Genomic DNA, 21,862 nt, shown 5'->3' on the forward strand with positions numbered 1-21,862 from the left:
AAATGGCACTGTCCACCACAATCTGCCATATGGTAGGGCTGTTCATCATTCCTTGTGGCAGTACCACCCACTGGTATCTTTGCACGGGCCCTTTGTTGTTAATGGAAGGCACTGGAAAGGCCAAATGTGCACAGTCATCAGGGTGCAACAATATGGTAAAAAAGCAATCCTTAAGATCAATCACATACAAACACCATTCTGCAGGAATCATAGAAGGATTTGGAATTCCAGGTTGTAAGGCCCCCATTGGCTGCATGACAGCAGTCGCTGCCCTAAGATCTTGTAACAAACGCCATTTTCCAGATTTTTTCACTACATGCTCCTGGGGTCGACTGTTCTTATACACGACTGGCACGGCAGTTAAGAAAGCAACATCACCATTCTTTAAAGCATCCCGACAACACTGATCAAACATCTGACTGCTAATTGGAAATGCCTGAGGTTCATTTACCTGAGTATCCAAATCAATCAGAGGTCCCTCCATTTTCTCAACTGTTTCATAGGGCAATGCAGAAGGAACCACCGCTTATTCCAAACAACACTGACCCCCCCCAGATTTACATTGTTGTAATTCTAAAAGGTCTTGAGCAGCGGGAGTGGCATCCGCAAAAGGTGGTAAATGAAGCAGGAACACCTTAGGGAGAGAAATGATACCCAAAATACAATCCCTTACTTTATTTCTGAGATGGTCTAGGTATTTATACATTAGGTGTAGATGACTTCCCCTGCAACCCGGTCTTAGATCCCACGGGTGGTGGGAAGAAGTCTCACCACAGGTAGGTAGCATCAGGCAGGTACCACAGGCAGGCAGGCAAGGACTGCAGGTAAGCAGGGACCTCAAGCAGGCAAGGACCTCAAGCAGGCAAGGACCACAGGCAGGCAAGGACCGCAGGCAGGCAAGGACCGCAGGCAGGCAAGGACCGCGGGCAAGCCGGGAGACGGGACTGCAGGGAGTGGAGCTGCAGGGAGCCGGGACGAGCCGGGACTAGCCGGGACTGCAGGCAAGCAGGGACTGCAAGCAAGCAGGTAAACAGGAACCTCAGGCAGGCAGGGACCCCCAAGGAGCAGGTCAACCCCCAAAAGGCAAGCAGCAACAGCTTCAGTGTCCGTCCAAAAAGCGTGTGCCAAGCAGCAAGCAAGCAGCCTCTTTATTGCTCTCCTTTGATCCCCGTTGGCCAGTCTCTTGTTTCTGGGGATGCTCAGCCAATCAGCCAGGGACTTTTTCCCACCACTGCTGTCACCGGGCAGACTTGCTGTTTGCAACATTGTTGCGGTTATCCCACCACTGCTCCTGTCTGGCAGCTAGCTACCTCCCCCTCATGGCGTCTGAGTTGTTTTATGGTAAAGGAGGCAGGCAGACAGGATAGGGTTTAAAGTGCCTCGTGGAGCAGCCATCTTTAAGTCAGCTATGACTGCTGACCTAAAGGGCATATTATGCTCGTGTGAGGAAAGGTCTGGTCCTTCACATCACATTTGTATATAATTGTATATATTTTCTTTTATCATTAGTGTTTGATTAAATCTGTCTAGTTCAGTTTTCAATCCAGAGCGTCTCTTTCCTCATTCTGTCTCTCCTTCCCTACCTGGGTGGGAGGGTTTGAGAGCATTGTTGTCGATCCTGAGTCAAACGGTGACATAAGGAAACTGAAACTGAATATGTGTGGAGGGTTTCCCTAACCGGAGGAGACAGAGTAAGGCTCACGGAGGAGGAAGCCCAGGGATTCTGGGGTCTTGGCATGTTCCTAGCAGTAGATGATGAACAGGAACCCTGGTCCCTAACTCAGTGAGTAGCCCAAATGTCTGCTTTAAATGCCAGTACTGCCAAACAAAGTGGGGTTGTACCTGACAAAAGGCAGATAAGGGTCACTGATGTGTTTGGATATTCCAAACCCCAGCCTACAGCTCAAGTAAAATGCTGGTTGCCCAGAGATACCACCCCCACTGAGACCACTATGGTACAGAGAGTGTTCCCTACAAATACTTTGGGAGAGGATTTATTAAAAGGGAAAGCATGGATGGACTCGGCAGGGGGGGGAATGGAAGCAACCCTGGTAAGGCTCTTGCAGACTGCCTCTACCCTTCCACCATCCAAGATCATAAATGTGAATAAGCGGGGTAGGAGACCAGCCTGGCTAAATAGGGACCTTTGGCTGGACCTTAAGAACAAAAGGAGAGCGTATGACCTTTGGAAGAGGGGACAGGTCACTCATGAAGTCTATAAAGATGAAGTGAACCTATGCAGGGTGAAAATTAGGAGAGCCAAATCTAACCGGCCCTCTTACATGCACACAAAGCGACTACCCCTCCGGGACTGCGACGGGCACAATATCACCCCCTTTCTATCCAGTGCTGCAATATTCCACCTTTGCAGTTAATATCTCCTACCGGGAACATATTCAATTCAAACAAGACCACTCTATTTACACCAGATTCCTCAAATTCACTTAGCCCCTTTGTTTTTGTTCAACAGATTTTATCCTCAGTACCCTCGTGTCTCCCTGCCCCTTTAAATAAGCCATGGTTGAATACGTTAAAACAGACCACAGGTTTATGTTTTGATTTCGGTACGGGGTGGGCGGTAATTAGTGGAGCTATAACACTTTGACATGCAGCACGTTCACGCTGAACCCAATTTGGGGCGGGCCCACACGTAAACCCCTCGGTACTTTGTTTGGTTCATCTGAACGGGAGGCTGGTCCTGGTGATCCAAACTGGTGTCAGACCCTCCTGGTTACAAGGGATAGTGTGCCCTGCAGGTAGTCTCAGCCTCCTGCAGCACGATTCCCTCAGGGCGGCTCAAGCCTCTGGATGGCTCACCCCCCTTTTTTCCTCTTTTAAAAAAACACAGCAAGACGTTACAGGGACCTTGAAGATCAACATGTCCAACTATAACCTAAATACCCCTAACATAACCTAATCTACCCATTCAGTGCTTAAATCATGTCGCTAAGCACTATATATTTCTTTTAAACACTTCCAGGGATGGTGACTCCACTACCCCCCTGAGCAGCCTGCTCTACTGTCCAACCACTATTTCAGTAAAGAAATTCTTCCTAATATCCAGTCTAAACCTTCCCTGGCACAGCTTCAGGCCATTTCCTCTCGTCCTGTCATTATTCACGTGGGAGAAGAGACCAACTCTCACCTCCCTAAAACCTCCTTTCAGGTAGTTGTAGAGAGCAATGAGGTCTCCCCTCAGCCTCCTCTTCTTCCAACAAAACAGTCCCAGTTCCCTCAGTCTGTCCTCATAGGACTTATTCTCCAGACCTTTCACCAGCTTGGTAGCTCTCCTTTGGACACGCTCCAGCAATTCGACGGCCTTCTTGTAGTGAGGGGCCCAGAACTGCACACAGTACTTGACTTGTGGCCTCAACAATGCTGAGTACAGGGGCTCAACCACCTCTCTACTGCAGTTGGCCACATTATTCCTGATGCAGGCCAGGATGCCATTGGCCTTCCTGGCCACCTGGGCACACTGCTGGCTCATGTTAAGCTGGCTGCCAACCAGCACCTCCAGATCCTTCTCCACCATGGAGCTTACCAACTACTCATCCCCAAGCCCATAGCTTTGCATGGAGTTGTTGTGACCAAAGTGCAGGACCTGGCACTTGGCCCTGTTAAACCTCATACAATTGGCCTCGGCCCTGTCGCAGGCTGGTATCGGGGGGCTACCGGCTGTCAGGATGCTTCTGCAACTTCCCCCCCCCAGTGTGGAGAGGTTTGTGAATGAGACCGAGGGTCACACGTGGCGCTCGCCTCTCACAGAGGAACGGCCACTGCGGGACTGTATCTTAGAGGGTAGATTAGAATACCCTCTCACCACGCTCACAAATTGTTACTGAGACCAATGATTAGTTTACGAATTAATGGGTTTATTAAGGGTCAACACAAGCTAAGGGATCAAGGTTCAGGAGAGGTTGTCTAGGTGTATATCGGAAAAGGGATTCAAAGGTACTATGGTCTTATTAAATACACACTCTGAGGGAGAGGTGTAAAATCAATGGAGTGAAAGGGTAGCAGTTGAGCCCAGTAGGAAAGTTAGAACGTGTGTGTGTGGGCGGGCGTGTTTACCCTCCTTCCGTAGCCCGTGGTTCCGGGGATGTGGCTGGCAGGCTCGGCAGGAGACCAGTGGGGGGCCTGCTTCCCGGTAACCGGGGCGACCACTCCCAGCAGCAGCAGATGTGGCAAACACAGGTCTATTACTGGGGCAAGCGCAGGCTGAGCAAGCTCCTACTTCAATCCGGCTTGGTTTAGGCTCGGGCAGGCAGCAATCCCTCGGGAGCGAGCAGGACTCAGCGAGCGGGCTTGAATCCCCACAGAAGAGGCATGATCCTCGCGGAGCAGGCACAGGCGGCCCCCCCTTTCAGCTTCTTTGGGCAGCCCCCTCCTTCCCTCTCGGCTCCACCGGACAGCGAGGCTAGGGCTTCAGGCGGCCTTTGATCTCCCGGGCAGGCAGAGAGAACCGGTCTGCAGATCTTGCCCTCTTTTATAGATCAGAAATCACTGTTCAAGAAGTACCACTGTTCAAATTAGCCAATTAGCACTGGCCAGGTACGTACTCTGTCTTTAACCTATTGTCCATTTTTCTGCCAGTTATCATAACCCTTATGCTGTTTTCTTGCTGTGGACTTATCTGGTAGAGCAAGAGGCCTGTTCCAGTCTGTCCTTGCCTAAATCAGCAAAAAGACGCCACTCTTGTTTTGCTGCCTTGAAAGGCATTTTGTTTAGTCTTATGTGGGGAGAGAGAAGATGGACTGTTCCCATATCTCACCCCATGGCTTTTAAAGCAGCAATTATGTGGTGTCCTTATTGTCCATTAGTATATATGTGTGAACCAGGCTCTTGTCCAAACCCTTTCCTCACATTAGATCCTTCCCCTCCTCGGGTGTAAAACCAAATGTAAATATAAAAATACAGATAAAATGTAATAATCCATAACAACAAACAAGGGAATAATTCCCAAACATAATATACAATTATATGTGTCATCGTTTGACTCAGGCCCGACAACAACGCTCCCGATCCCCTCTGCCTCCCACCCAGGTAGGGCAGGAGAGAGAGAAAAAGAGAACCCCGCTGGACAAAAACCAAATCATACAACTTTAATCAAACACCAATGATACAAGAAAATATATACAACCATATACAAATATGTTCAGATGCGTGCAAAAGCTTCTTATTTTCCCCCCCCCAGGAACTCCCACAGCCCCCCCCACCAGCTGCAAACAGTCTCAAAGAATTCCAGACTGCTGACGGAGAAAAGCAGAGTGATGAGGGTCAGGAGAGCTTGAGCCTGGGGGTCGAGGGTGATGGATGGATGGAGTCTCCCTCAGATGTCGGCCATGGATGGAAGAAAAGGGAAGAAGAACAGGAAGGAAGTTGACTTCTGTGATCTCTGACCTTCCTCTGAGCTTACCTAGATATATGGAATGGAACATCTCTGGCCAGTTTTGCTGTCGATTTAATTCAGCCTCCTACGAGGGGGTCATAGATCTCTCGGTAATGTCTGAGCTGGCAGAGTAATGGTGTGACCTTGAAGACCCACAGTTAGAAAAACATTCCACTGTTATCAGTCTTAGTTGGAACACTCTTGTGAAGGACCAGACCTTTCCTCACACGAACATAATATGCCCTTTGGGTCAGCAGTCATAACTGGCTTAAAGATGGCTGCTCCACGTGGCACTTTAAACCCTCTCCTGCCTGCCTGCCGCCTCTGCCATAAAACAACTCAGATGCCATGAGGGGGAGGTAGCTAGCTGCCAGATAGGAGCAGTGGTGGGATAACCTCAACAATGTCGCAAACAGCAAGTCTGCCCAGTGACAGCAGTGGCGGGAAGAAGTCCCTGGCTGATTGGCTGAGAAGCCCCAGAAACAAGAGACTGGCCAATGGGGAACAAAGGAGATCCATAAAAGAGACAGCGTGCGTGCTGCTTTGGGTGTGTGCTTTTGGACGGACACTGAAGCTACTGCTGCTTGCTCTTGGGGGGTGACCTGCTCCTTGGGGGTGCCTGCCAGCCAGAGGTCCCCGCTCCTGTTCCCGCTCCTATTTCCGATCCCGCTTTACCTGCTAAACCCTGCAAATACCGCCTCACCCATGGCTTTTTGCTGCCCAGCTCCCGGCTAGTCCCAGACCTGCTGGTTCCTGCAGCCTGGCTCCCAGCTAGTCCCGGCTCCCGCTTCAGCTGCAGTCCCGGCTAATCCCAGCAGACCCGGCTCGTCCTGGCTCGCCCGCGGCTTTTGCAGACCCGGCTCCTGGCTTGCCTGCAGTTCCTGCCAGTCTGCCTGCGGTTCCTGCCAGCTTGCCAGCAGTCCTGCCAGCTTGCCAGCTGTCCTGCCAGCTGCTACCCACCTGCGGAACCTTCCTGCTGCTGAGCACGTGTGGTGAGACTTCTTCCTGCCATCCATGGTTCTAAAACCAGGTTGCAGGGGAAGTCATCTGCAGCTACTATAAAAGTACCTAGACCATCTCAGGAACAAAGTAAGGGACTGTATTCTGGGTATAAGTCTCTCCCTAAGGTCTTCCTGTCTTACCTGCACACAAACCGTGACCCTATACGGGAAAAGCATTGGGCATATCCCTCCTTCCTCTTCCCCTCATAGATAATTAACCTGGGTGTGTAAATAAGGTTTACCTATATATATAAGTATTAGAGCATATGTAAGTTCTTGGTATTTGGTGTTTTAAAGATATTTTACAGATCTATGTCTTTTAATTACCCTCTTTGAGTCTCCTGCCCCAAATTGTTTTATTTTTTTCCCCTCAATAAACCGTGTATTCATAAATTCTAATTGGGGATTGGCTGTTGTTATTGGAAACACTAGTGAGCATTGAACAAGTCTCTCACCCGAAAAGTCAGTGCCTAAGTTCACTGCTCCTCTGTGAGAGGCGAGCGCTGTGTGCAGACCTCTCGGCAGATCCTCATAAGTTAAATTCACTCCAACAAGGAGATATAATAGGTCGCAGATAGCGACAGCTCTGGTGCTAGTTAAAAGGAAGCTTACTTAAGGAAGAAAAAATCAGTAAAACTAAACATTCCTTTCTTATCAGCCTTATTTAGAACAGTAAAAGGAAAAATAATAGAATAATTGCAGTTATTAAAACATTCACCCACTTTTCAATTCTGTCAAAAAGAAAAGGAAGCAGACCATTTAGGAAATCCCCAAATTTGAACCAAGTTCTTGTTACTTCAGTGAGTTCTGTAGCAGTATTTTTAAGTATTCCCATTCAATACCATATGTTGCAAACAACAGCTCAAAGGCAAGTATAGAAGGAGATAATGTTACAGAGCACCTTGTTTAGGCCATGGGGTGATCAGTCCTACAGCGGTCACAAAGTAACTCCTCCAGAGTCCAGTATCAGGTTGATCAGGCCTGGTACTGTCACCGGGATGTCTCTGGCTCTTTAGGCTGTCCTGATTTGCAATGTATTAACTAACATCACTAGACACAGGTATACAGAAATGACTGATTTCTCCCAAAAGAAAACACTGATTTACTCAACATGAATTATCCAATTTGTACTGATTTTATGTTGTTTATCATTTAAATCAGATGCAACCCATGTATTTGAATTCACCGGTGTCTGTAAAGTAAGCTTGACCTTACCAATATTTGGCAGGTTTGCCAAAACAGTCTGTCCAGGGTGGAGAGGAGTTTTGGATTTGTTGTAAAGTCTTCTGTGCTGGCCATTATCCTGAGTAGGTGATGTAGGGAAAAAGGCATTTAAGCGAGGGGACCCGTTCACCCCCCACTGGTGGTTTATAGTAGAGACTGCATATCTCAACCTCTCATCCCATCTGGAATCTTGTGGACGAATGAGACTTTTAATTAACCCGTTAGTACGTTCTACTATCCCGTTAGCTTGTGGGTGGTACGGGACATGAAATGTCCATTTGATACCTTCCCTTTTAGCCCATTGTTGTACCAGGTGTGAGGTAAAATGAGTTCCGTTGTCAGATTAAATATTTGTGGGTTTAGGAAGAACCCCAAATACCCTGTCCAGAAAATGAACTGTGTTTTCCCCATTTGCTTTAGAAACAGCTTCAGCACAGGTCAATCCTGATACCACCTCCACAATCACAATGATGTATTGTTTGTTTCCTGATTTGCGGAAGGGACCGATGTAGTCCACCTGCCATGTGGACCACAAGGTTACCCTAAAATTGCCAGGGGAGGATAGTACCATTAGGACAGAGATGGTCTGCCACAAAGCCGGATTACCAATACTAAGCAGTATCCAATTCTGATGGCAGCCAAAGAGGGAATGAAAGAGGTTATCGATGACTTGAAGGCAAAGGGAATAATTGTTAATATGCATTCTCCCTATAATTTCCCCATTTGGCTGGTGAGAAAGCCAAACGGGAAGTGGCGACTCACTATAGATTATCGAAATTTAAACGCTAACACAGGCCCTTTAACAGCAGCTGTGCCAAATTTGGCAGAGTTAATAGTGGAGGTGCAAGAAGCTGCACACCCAATTATGGCTGCTTTGGATGTGAAGGATATGTTCTTCATGGTTCCAATTCAGGCGGAAGACCAGCCCAAGTTTGCTTTCACCTGGGGGGGCAACCGGTATACTTTCACGCGCCTGCCCCAAGGTTATAAGCATTCTCCAACTCTGGCTCATCATGCCCTCGCTACTGAATTAGAACAAATCCTATCCGTAAAAGAATATACCAATGTCAAAGTGTATTGATATATAGATGACATCCTAATTGGGGGGCAGGATGAGACCAGAGTAAAAGAAGTCTACAACGATATAATCCATCACCTATCAAACATTGGTATAGTTATCCCAGAAGATAAAAAGCAGCCACCTTCTTCCGAAGTAAAGTTCCTGGGGATATGGTGGCAGAAAGGAACTTGGAACATCCCTAATGACACCTTATTGAGATTAAATGACATCAAAGTCCCTCCGAATAAAAAGAAATTGCAGGAGGTGCTAGGCACCATCCAATTTTGGAGAAAGCATGTACCTGACCTGTCTATAATAGCTCATCCATTATATGATCTTTTGAAAAAACACAAGCACTGGAAATGGACAGAAATGCAAGAAGAAGCCCTAAAACTAATATTATTTGAAATTCAGACTTATCTATCACTAGGACCGATCCACCCAACAGACCCTGTTGTTATTGAGTGGGGATTTGCCATAAGTGGCTTATCATGTGTGGAAGAGGGGCTCAGATGGGGGGACACGCCCTGTTGCCTTCGGAAAGGCAAGGCGACCTGGTTCAGGAACGGCACGGCGACCAACCCCTGGTCGCTCGGTCCATATGCACACAGACACCAATGTGGTGGATGACAAAATGGCGTTTATTGCCATGCGGCATGGCATTATATAGCTTGAGTAACGTCACATCCGTTTTGCTTACATCACAGTCTATACACTATTGGCTGTCCCGAGGGGGGGGGGAGGGCCCTGTCTTTCCGTACAGCACGAGATCTTCCGGCCGCCAGACCCTGGCTACACACGCCCTATCGGTTCGGAAGTGGTATTCTCAAATTTAATACTATAACAACCTATTTGACATAACAGAGGGTCCTGAAGAGATTCTAACAATACAAGACAAAATTAAAAGTACCGATGACATCACCATGGTGGTTAAAAATCCTTCTCCTATCAGGGAAGCCCCTGAGTATACTGCAAACCTGAGGAAGGCGTGGTTCACTGATGTTTCCTCAAGAAGGGAAGGCAAAACCTGGAAATTCCACTCTGCTGCCTTAAATGTTACCATTGATGAAAAAATAATAAATGAGGGAGAGGGAAGTGCCCAAGTAGGAGAACTGGTTGCTGTTTACAATGTAATCCTGAAAGAGAAGGATACGAAGGAGCCTGTGTATATTTACACAGATTCATATGCAGTGTTTAAAGGGCGCACTGAATGGATCACTTTCTGGCAAGAAAACAATTGGCAAAATAACAATGTACCCGTATGGCGCTTGGAAAAATGGAAGTTAATATTGGAACTAGCTAAAAACAACCCTAACTTCCATGTAGGTTGGGTGCCTTCTCACCAGTCTGACGTGAGAAATGAGACTGCAAAACGGAATAATGAAGTAGACGAATTGGCTCAAATTAATTGGGTTGAAATTAGAGAGGCCCTAACGCAAGGCGAAACCACTGAGTGAGGAAAGCTCCTTGAGTGGTTACATTGTAAACGTGGACACTGGCAATTATGATTTGTATAAGGAAGCACAAGCCAGAGGTTGGCCTGTAACGAAAGATATGTGTAAAACTGTAATTTCCTTGTGTGATCAGTGTAAAATAAGACTTGGACAGATCACGCAGCAGCATGGAGCAGAGAGCGGCAGCAGTAAGAGCTGTTTGTTTTAATTTCTGAGGGTTTTGAGAAGGGGCCGGGCTTCCCAGAGACGGTGAAGCCGGGGCAGAGCAGGGAGACCCGAGTCTGAGCAGGAATCCTGTGAGGAACCGGAAGGTTGACGTGGCAGGGGGTGTGTCTGAGAACCACAGCAAAATTTAAAAGCGGCCATCTTGGCAGCTCCCTCAGAGCAAGCGGCAGCGCAGAGCGGAGAGTGGCAGCGAGCCATCACAGGGAAAGGCACGAGGGTATGCGGAGAGTGGCATGAGGGCACGCGGAGAGCGGCGCAAGGGCACACAAAGAACAGAGAACAGTGGTTGCTTTCTCTAGCTAGACAGACAGATCAGCCAGATAGATCATGGTCACAACACGACCAAAAGCCATAGTGAAAAAGAATGTGGGTACTCAGACTGAGCTTTCGAGCAGACATGCGGCCGTGCAGGTCTCTGGCTGCAGCGAATGCCTGAGCCTGGCACTTGTCCTGGAGGGAGCCAGTGACACCGCTTGTGTGCGGTGTGAGCAAATAAATAATCTGCTCAGGCAGGTGGCTAAACTGAGGGAGGAGGTAGAAAGGCTAAGAAGTATCAGAGAATGCAAAAGCGAAATAGATTGGTGGAGCTACACCCTGAGGCAAGGGCAGATGGAAGAGGTTGAGCAACTGATGGATCCCCTCCCCTCCTATCATCAGACAGAAGGAGAGGACTCAAGAGACAGGGAGGAATGGAGGGAGGTCCGTCCTCAGAGAGGTAAGCGAAAACCCTCCCAACCCCCTCCACCCTCCCAATTGCCCTTGAAAAATAGGTATGAGGCCTTGGAACTTCAGGGACAGGCAAATGAAGATGGAGAAGTAGATCCATCTAGTGAGTCACCTAGGGCTTGTCAGTCACCCTCATGCCTTAGGACTTCTTCAATCAGGAAGAAAGGAAGAGCAATTGTGGTGGGTGACTGCCTTCTGAGGGTTACAGAAGTGCCCATTTGTCGACCAGACCCATCCCACAGGGAAGTCTGCTGCCTCCCTGGGGCTCAGATAAGAGATGTTAAAAGGAAACTCTCTGATCTGGTACAGCCCTCTGACTACTACCCACTGCTGTTTTTTTTCAGGTTGGCAGTGATGAAATTGTTACAAGGAGTCCAAGGGCAATGAAGAGAGACTTCAGGGCCCTGGGACGGCTGGTTAGGGGATCTGGAGCGCAAGTAGTGTTTGCCTCCATACCTGTTGCAAGAATGGGTGAAGAGATAAACAGGAAGAGTCTACAAATCAACGTATGGCTACGTGACTATTGCCAAAGGCAGGGCTTTGGGTTTTTTGATCACGGGCTGCTATATGAGACACCTGGCCTGCTGGTGGCAGGTGGGATGCACCTGTCCCAGAGGGGGAAAAGGCTTTTGGGGCAGGAGTTAGCAGGGCTCATTGACAGGGCTTTAAACTAGATATGAAGGGGGAAGGGGAGATAACTGGGCCTGTTAGGGACAAGCCCAAGAGCAACATGCCAGGGCTTGAAGGATGGTGGACTAGGGAGGATTCTCAATCTGCTGTTTCATTGAAGGGAAAGGATAGGTGTTTAGACTGTGTCCCTCAGGGGAGAAAGTGTACTAGGGCAAGAGTTATCAGGGCTCATCCATGGAGCTTTAGGCTAGATTCAAAGTGGGGGGGGTTGTAGCTGGGCTTGAACTAGTGGGGCATTGCTCTAGTATTAATGAAGATCAGAAGGCCTCCGGCCTCCCAAGGGTCCCACCAGTGTGCTCTGCTCGCTTCCTGAAATGCCTGTACACCAGTGCACACAGCATGGGGAATAAACAGGAGGAGTTAGAAGTCAAAAGCTTATGATCTGGTGGCAATTACAGAGACGTGGCGGGACAGCTCACAGGACTGGAATAGGGTCATGGATGGCTATGTCCTTTTTGGGAAAGACAGGTCAGTGAAACGAGGTGGTGGAGTTGCTCTTTATGTGAGAAAGCAACTAGAATGTACTGAGTTCTGTCCAGGGGCAGATGAGGAGCAAGTGGAAAGTCTGTGGGTACGAATTAAGGGGCAGGCTGGCATGGGTGATACAGTTGTGGGGGTCTATTACAGACCTCCTGATCAGGACGAAGGAGTTGATGAGGCTTTCTACAGGCAGCTGAAAGCAGCCTCGCAACTACAGGCCTTGGTCCTCATGGGGGATTTTAACTACCCCGATATTTGCTGGAAGGCCTACACAGCCAGCCACTCACAGTCTAGGAGGTTCCTCCAGTGCATTGATGATAACTTCTTAATGCAAATGGTGGACAAACTGACTAGGAGAGGAGTGCTGCTGGATCTTGTACTCACCAACAAGGAGGGTCTGGTTGAAGCAGTGATGGTCAATGGCAGCCTTGGCTGCAGTGATCACGAGATGGTGGAGTTCAGGATCCTGTGTGGGAGGAATAGAATACCCAGCAGGACCACAACCCTGGACTTCCGCAGGGCCAACTTTGGCCTCCTCAATCAATTATTAAGAGAAGTCCCATGGGAAAGGGTACTAGGTGGTAAAGGGGCTTAAGATAGTTGGTCAGCGTTCAAGGACCACTTCTCCCAAGCTCAGGATCAAAGCGTCCCAATGGGTAGGAAATCAAGTAAGGGAGCCAGGAGACCCGCATGGGTAAACAAGGAACTGCTGGGCAAACTCAAGTGGAAAAAGAGAATCTATGGATCATGGAAGGAGGGGCTGGCCACTTGGGAGGAATATAGGACAGTTGTCAGAGGATGTAGGGAGGCAATTAGGAAAGCTAAGGCCTCCTTGGAACTTAATCTTGCAAGTCAGGTCAAGGACAATAGAAAGGGCTTCTTCAAATACATAGCAGAAAAAACTAACACTAAAGGCAATATAGGCCCACTGCTGAATGAGGTGGGTGCCCTGGAGACAGAGGATATAAAGAAGGCAGAGGTGCTGAATGCCTTCTTTGCCTCTGTCTTTACTCCTGCAGAGTCTCCCCAGGGGCCCCAGATCCCTATAGCCCGAGAAGAAGTCAGGATAAAGGAGGAGTTTGCCTTGGTAGATGAGGATTGGGTTAGGGATCAGTTGAGCAATCTGGACATCCATAAATCGATGGGTCCGGATGGAATGCACCCACGGGTGCTGAGGGAGCTGGCGGAGGTCATTGCTAGGCCACTCTCTATCATCTTTGGTAAGTCGTGGGCAACAGGAGAGGTGCCTGAGGACTGGAGGAAAGCAAATGTCACTCCAGTCTACAAGAAGGGCAAGGAGGACCCGGGTAACTATAGACCGGTCAGCCTTACCTCCATCCCTGGAAAGGTGATGGAACAACTTGTTCTTGGCACTATCTCTAGGCATATCAAGGATGAGGGGGTCATTAAGAGCAGTCAACATGGTTTTACCAAGGGGAAATCATGTTTGACCAACCTTATAGCCTTCTATGAGGAAGTAACTAGGTGGGTAGATGATGGTAGAGCAGTAGATGTGGTTTATCTTGATTTCAGTAAAGCATTTGACACTGTCTCCCACAGCATCCTTGTAGATAAGCTGAGGAAGTATGGGCTTGGTGATCAGGTAGTGAGGTGGATCAAGAACTGGTTGAAAGGAAGAAGTCAGAGAGTTGTAGTCAATGGGGCAGAATCTAGTTGGAGGTCTGTGACTAGTGGAGTCCCTCAGGGGTCGGTACTGGGACCGGTGTTGTTCAATATCTTCATCAACGACCTGGATGAGGGAACAGAGTGTACCCTCAGCAAGTTTGCTGATGACACTAAACTGGGAGGAGTGGCTGACACACCAGAAGGCTGTGCTGCCATTCAGAGAGACCTGGACAGGCTGGAGAGTTGGGCGGGGAGAAACGATGAAATTCAAGGGCAAGTGTAGACTCTTGCATCTGAGGAAGAACAACCCCATGTACCAGTACAGGTTGGGGGTTGACCTGCTGGAGAGCAGTGTAGGAGAAAGGGACCTGAGGGTCCTGGTGGACAGGAGGATGACCATGAGCCAGCAATGTGCCCTTGTGGCTAAGAAGGCCAATGGCATCCTGGGGTGCATTAGAAAGGGTGTGGTTAGTCGGTCAAGAGAGGTTCTCCTCCCCCTCTCTTCTGCATTGGTGAGGCCGCATCTGGAGTATTGTGTCCAGTTCTGGGCCCCACAGTTCAAGAAGGACAGGGAACTGCTTGAAAGAGTCCAGCGCAGAGCCACAGAGATGATGAAGGGAGTGGAACATCTCCCTTATGAGGAAAGGCTGAGGGAGCTGGGTCTCTTGAGCTTGGAGAAGAGGAGACTGAGGGGTGACCTCATCAGTGTTTACAAATATGTAAAGGGTGAGTGTCAGGAAGATGGAGCCGGCTTTGTTCAGTGATGTCCAGTGATAGGACAAGGGGCAATGGATGCAAACTGGAGCATAGGAGGTTCCATGTGAATATCAGGAAGAACTTCTTTACTGTGAGAGTGACAGAGCACTGGAACAGGCTGCCGAGAGAGGTTGCGGGAGTCTCCTTCATTGGAGACATTCAAAACCCACCTGGACGCATTCCTGTGTGATGTACTCTAGGTGACCCTGCTCTGGCAGGGGGGTTGGACTAGATGATCTTTCGAGGTCCTGTCGCAAGCCGGTACTGGGGGGCTACCGGCTGTCAGGATACTTTTGCGACCCCCCCTCCCGATGTGGAGGGGTTTTTGAATAAGACCGAGAGTCACATCTGGCACTACCTCTCATGGACAAACGGCCACCGCAGGACCGTATTTCAGGGTGTGTGGGCAACCGTCCATCTTCTCTCCCCCCACATAAGACTAAACAAAATGCCTTTCAAGCCAGCAAAACAAGAGTGGCGCCTTTTTACTGATTTAGCCAAGGAGAGAATGGAACAGGCCTCTTGCTCTACCAGATAACTCCACAGCAAGAAAAACAGCATAAGGGTTATGATACCTGGCAGAAAAATGGACAACAGGTTAAAGACTGCCTCTAACAGAGCACGTACTTGGCCAGTGCTAATTGGCTAATTTGAACAGTGATATTTTCTCGAACAGTGATTTCTGATCTATAAAAGAGGGCAAGATCAGCAGGCCGGGGCTCTCTCTCCCTGACTGGAACAAGACCCTGCTGCAGTACCTGGACCTGCCTGGAACACCATCCTCGCTGTCCAGAGGAGCCGAGAGGGAAATGGGGGGGTCGCCTGTGCCCGCTCCCCGGGGACCGTGCCCGCTCCCCGGGGACCCTGCCTGCCCAGCCTAAACCAAACCGGACCAAAGTAGGAGCTTGCCCAGCCTGCCTTCGCCACCCACTTCGGGACTAAAGCCGTGCTTGCCGCAGCTGCTGCTGCTGCTGGGAGGGGTCGCCCCGGTTACCGGGAAGCCGGCCCCCCCCACGGATCTCCTGCCGAGCCTGCCAGCTGCATCCCGAGGAACCACGCACTATGGAAGGAGGGTAAATACACACACATACACACACACACACACACACACACACACACTCTCTAACTTTCCTGGCGGGCTCAATTCCTACTCTTTCACTCCATTGATTTTACACTCCTCCTTGGAGTGTGTCTTTAATAAGACCATAGTGCCTTTGAATCCCTTTTCCAATATACACCTAGACAACCTCTCCTGAACCTTGTTCCGTTAATTTGTGTTGACCCTTAATAAACCGATTAATTCGTAAACTAAACATTGGTTTCAGTAACAATTTGTGAGCATGGTGGGAGGGTATTCTAATCTACCCTCTAAGATACGGTCCCGCAGTGGCTGTTCCTCTGTGAGAGGCGAACGCCACGTGTGACCCTCGGGCTTATTCACAAACCTCTCCACATTGGGGGGGGAAGTCGCGGAAACATCCTGACAGCCGGTAGCCCCCCAATACCGGCCCACGACAGGGTGATAGTTTGAAAGCACCCCCACCACCACGCTCAGAAATTTTCTCTAATACTATTAGAGGGACTGGAAGAACATATCCTTCATGTCCAGGGAGGCCAGCGCTGGATGTGCTGCTTCCTGGATTTCTAGCACCAGATCAGCAATGTTAGGTACAGCAGTTGTGAGTGCATCTGTATTGGCATTCAATTTCCTGTAGTCGACTGTCATTCTCCATTTACCACTGGGTTTTCTTACAGGCCAAATTGGGGAGTTAAATGGTGAATGACAGGGCACAATAATGCTTTGATTAAACAGTAAGGATGAAAGAAAATATGTACATTTATATACAAATGTGTTCAGGAATGTGCAACAGCCTCTTGCCTTCCCCCAGCAACTCCCATGGCACACTCCTTACCTGTGAAGAGTCCCGGACCGCTGCTGGAGAGAGCGTAGAGTTATAAGGGAAAGGAATGTGCAGACCTAGGGGTCAACAGTGATGGAGTCCTCCCTGGATGCCAGCCATGGACGGAAGAGAAGGGGAGAAGAGACAGGAAGGAAGATGTCTTCTGTGATCTCTGACCTTCCTCTGAGCTTACATAGATATATGGAATGGGATATTTCTGGCCAATTCTGCTGTCCGTCTAGACCAGCCTCCCCTATGGGGTGAGGGTTTGGGGGGGATAATAGATCTCCCGGTAGTGCCTCAGATGGGACGTCGGCAGTAACATAAACATTCCAGTGTTATCAGTCCACTAGCTGGAACACTTGCTGCTAGTTAAAAGAGAGCTTACTGAAGGAAAAAAAAAAAAAATCAGTAAAAGGAAAATCAGCTTCATCCTGGCTCAAACCAGGACAAAATGGTTAATCATTATCGACTGACACGACTATTAGTGGTACATTTTATTGTTAAGATAGCTTTTGCATTATTGCTTCAACATTCTGTTCTAATATCCCAATTTCCTCACAATCTGGTTGTGCTTGTGCCTTTTTAGTTTAAAAATACTTAAGACCCCAGTGCTGTTTGCAATAAATCTTATTTTTTGTGCATATACAACTCATCTGCTATCTCCCTTCCAGCGGGGAAGTTTTGTTTTTCTTTCTCATTATCATATTCTATTTTCAGTTATCAATAAATGAAATTACTTTCTGTTAATTTAATTATATTAATCCTGGTCTGTTTTGCCCGTGACAGTAATGGGTGAGTGATCTCCCCGTCCTTATCCACAAGCTTGTCCATGTTATTTTATCCCCCTTCCTATTGAGGTGAGGGAGTGAGAGAGTGGCTTGGTGGGTGTCTGGCAGCCAGCCAAGATTAACTAGCACGTTGCCACACGACTTTTTTTTTCTGTGGCAGGCACATGTGATTGTGTCTTTATATGTTCCTTTTGTGAAAGTGTGCTCGTCCTTTGCTACGGTTTTGAAAAATCTTACTTTTTGAGCAGACGCATCAGAATGTTTCTCTTCGTGTTTTCTAAATTCCATCAACCGTATATGCACTACAGGTAATTCCTAAAGTCCTTGTTTCCCAATTTCCTATATAATGTTAAGCTTGAGTAGGTTCAAGCAGTATTGCAGAATCCTCAGTGAGTCATGTGGATTTACTTACAGTAACAGATGAAGTCCCCCTTATTTCTTTTGTGTTCAGGTTTTGAATGTGGATTATATTGAATATGTTTGAAGTACTAATAAACAGTGTTTCTGAAGAACTTGACACCTCCCAGGTTCTTAAACAACAATAATAATAATAAAATTCTTCCTTAACTTTCTGCTCCCTCCCAATTGCTTCATCTGGCTCAGTGAACAAAAGCTATGTTCTGTTTCAGGCACTTTTAAATAGTTACAAATATTAGACGGATGTACTAAGTTGCGCTGTGTGACCTTTGAAGCAGCATCTAGCATAATGTCAAAGATTTGTGATAGACCTCAAGTAAACAGCAGGTAATTTTTTTTTTTTACATGGAAAGGTTTTGGTAGTGGGAGGGGGGCTGCCTCTGTGAGAAGAGGTCAGGGGCTGCCCTGCACAAGACAAAGCTGGTTCCAGCTGGCTCTGCAGCAGAACCATCGCAGGCTGTAGCTGAGACAATCAGCCAAGTTGGTGGCCCCTCTGTGCAAACATACTTAAGAATGGGTAAAAAAGGCCACACAGACATAAGGGGGGGGAAGAGAGTGAGAAACAGCAGTGTGAACACCAAGGTCAGAGAAAAAAGGAGGGGGAGGAGGTGCTTCAGGCCCCCAGAGCAGAGATTCCCCTGCAGCCCATGGAAGACACCACCCAGGAGCAGGTATCCACAGTGCAGCTTGTGGAGGACCCCACACCAGAGCAGTTGGATATTTCCTGAAGGAATTGCAGCCTGTGGAAAGACCCACGCTGGAGCAGGGTAAAAGCATGACAGGGAGCAGCAGAGAACTATGCCCTCCCCATCCCCTGTGCTGCTCAGGACAGGGAAGGCAGAGGTAAAGGAGTTGGGAGTGAAGGAGTGAAGTTGAGTCTGGGAAAAGGTGGTGGTGGGGAAGGTGTTGTTTTCGTTTGTCTTTGTTTCTCACTACCTAAATCTACCTTAATTGGCACTAAGTTAATTTTCCCCAAGTCAAGTCCGTTTGGTAAGCAGTATTCCTGCAAATCCTATTTCTACCCCATTCTGTTGAAGAGTAGTGAGAGAGCAGCAGGGTTGGGAGTTTTGGCCACAGGTTATAGTAAGAATTAAAAAATATGGGATATTTTAAATAAAAATAAGAAATCTAATCAAAGAGAAAGCACAAAATGCTACAGTAAGATTTACAAGTCTCTATTTTTAATGCTTTAATGAGACAAAGTTAAGTAAATAGTTGTGGAGAACCGGCCTCCATAAACGATGTCTCTCACTCAAATTGACTGCAAGAGAGAGACGTAAACAGACAAAAAGAGAGGAAAAAAAAAAAAAAAAAAAAGGATAACTGGGACAACAGTTATTGAGAGGCGTGAATGAAAGAAAGACAGCAAAATGGCTTACTCCAAGACCTACGTACCCTAAAATATATATTTTTACGAGCCTATTATATATATCTTACAGGGTTAACAATATTTAAATATGACTAAATAGATAGGCATTCAAAAGTAAAAAAAAAATTCTTTATGGCTCATGAGTTTAGCTCCTATATATACCAATGAAGAAATGCAAGAAATACAGGAAAACTATTTGTCCTGTTTTGAGCCAGGATGAAGCCAATTTTCCTTTTACTGATTTTTTCTTCCTTCAGTAAGCTTTCTTTTAACTAGCACCAGAGCGTTCCAACTAAGACTGATAACAGTGGAATGTTTTTCTAACTGCTGGGTCTTCAAGATCGCACCTTTACTCTGCCAGCTCAGACACTACGGGGAGATCTCTGACCCCCCCATAGGAGGCTGTATTAGACAGACAGCAAAATTGGCCAGAGATATTTCATTCCATATATCTACGTAAGCTCAGAGGAAGGTCAGAGATCACAGAAGAAAACTTCCTTCCTGCTTCTTCTTCCCTTCTCTTCCATCCATGGCCAGCATCCAGGGAGGACTCTGTCCATCCATCACCCTCAACCCTACGCTTGAGCTCTCCTGACCCTCATAACTCTGCTGCTCTCTCCAGTGGCAGCAGTCCGGGACTTTCCGGGACTGTTCGCAGCCAAGGAGAGTGCTGCGGAAGTTGCTGGGGGTGGGGGGGAGGCGAGAGGCTTTTGCATATACCTGAACACATTCCTATAGAATTGTATATATTTTCTTATATAATTAGTGTTTTATTAAAGCTGTGTAGTTTACTTTGTAATCCAGCAAAGTCTCTCTCTTTTTCTCTCTCTCCTTCCCCACCTGGGTGGGAGGGGGAGGGGATCGAGAGCATTGTTGTCGAACCTGAGTCAAACGGTGACACTATTATAAAATGCAATATGAGTGTCAGTATCTTGTCAATCACAAAGTGTATGCAAAAATTCAGCTCCTTTTCGAGTATCTTGAATAAGTATTTTTGAAGTCTCAAATGTGGCAAACTTTAATGCTCTAATGCATTTATGTTCTCTCTTCTATTTGCTCTTTCTGCATCAAATGTGACAGACTCGCATAACTATATGGAACCCTTTGACTACAAAAGACCATATAATACTTTTGTATGACAGGAAGATAATATGGCTTATTTTATCATTTGCAAAACAAGTAAGATCGTAGTATATCCAGCTCACATAAATACTGTTGAAGTGCTCAATGCTTGCCCATGCCTTTTTTTTTTTTTGCCTTGGACATTTAGAAATGTCCATTCATGACAACATTGTATTAAAACTTTTATTAAATTATCAGCAAGCCTTTATGCTATTTTCAAAGCATACAGTGGCCATAAAAGATTAGTTTGTAAATTGTGAAACCCCCCCAGATTACAGATTGGTATCTGGAATGAGACATCAACTATAGATTCATCATTACACGTATTGCTGTTTTCAGGTTCATAAAGCCTGCATGTAGAGCCGACACAATGATTCACATACACAGGAGCACTTTTGACACTCAGCCTTTTTTGGTAGATCTGTGTTATTTGTGACAAAACGTGATGTAAAAAAAAACCAAAAACCTGCCAGCTGACTGCAGCTGCTACTGTTGTAAATCAAAATGTTACAATATCTACGGAGCCAGTTATTTGTAGAACACATTTTGCTTATAATAGTTATGCACAGTGCGTATAAAGGCATATTAAAAGACAATATGATGTAAATGTGCTTTCATCTAGTCATGCATTTAAAACTCTTTAAGAAAACAGTTTCTGTATAGCTGTAAAATTTGTGTCTAAAACCTCTGCCAGATCCCCCTTATCTGGCTTCCTGCTATAGTCTAAAAACATATGTTCATGCGGGGACAAGGGGGAAAAATATTAAACTTACTCTGTCCTCAGCGTGAGCATTTATGAGGTAATAATGGCTAAAATAACTAAATGTACCTTATTAACTCCTCAGATGCCAATTTGCCTTGGGTGGAAACCAAGCTGGCTACTTGGAGGGAGCTGGCTGCCCAGCTGGGGCTGGCAGAGCAGGGTTTGGGGAGAGTATGGAGGAGGGGGGGGAAGCCGTGTGGCTGTTGTGAACAGTTCATGCTGGTTTAATGCTGCACTTGGATAGGGAAACAGGGCACTTGAAACCATTGAGTTCCCTAGGTAGCTGGCAATATTGAGCAGGTGCAACATTATGAAATAAAATATTTTACCCAGAGATAATCAGAGTTGCCTGTTTGTGTGTGTGTAGAGGGCCCTTTTACTGAGCAATGGACATATGAGCAATCCAGCCTTTACTGAAAACACCTGGGCCCCAGAGCAACAACGTTCCCATGGATTACCAACTGAAGAAGTGAGCAGCGATGTAACCAACTTCTGGATGTGCCAAAGAAGGAAGTGAGGCGGAGAGTCATGACTGTGCATGCACGTGTTAGGAACCAATCACTGTTTAGGTCGTGGCAGGGCTTTATGGCAATTGACCAATGACAAGAGTGGTTCGGACACGTATACACAGCAAGGGGGCTATATAAGAAGGTTGGCACATAAAATAAACGGCATTCACCTAATCATATTGATTCCTGCGTGTCTGTCCATGATGACCTCCTGCATGTGTGTTCAGAGATTAGCATACATTTACTTGCGTACAGTGGTCCTGCAGGTCAATTAAAACGTTTCACCCCTGCAGGCCACCAGGAGATGCTCCTGCAGCAAGGGATGATTTGGGGAGGAACAAGCGTTGGGAAAATAAAGA

General features: G+C 47.2%; 1 protein-coding gene across 2 annotated transcripts in view; it reads right to left on the reverse strand.

Annotated features, from left to right (window-relative positions):
* The window catches only part of LOC127395168 (uncharacterized), a 1,033,854-nt gene that overhangs the window by 449,239 nt on the left and 562,753 nt on the right, over positions 1-21,862 (reverse strand). The window lies entirely within an intron of this gene.

The sequence above is a fragment of the Apus apus genome, chromosome W, assembly GCF_020740795.1.
Source record: "Apus apus isolate bApuApu2 chromosome W, bApuApu2.pri.cur, whole genome shotgun sequence".
Lineage (NCBI taxonomy): Eukaryota > Metazoa > Chordata > Aves > Apodiformes > Apodidae > Apus > Apus apus.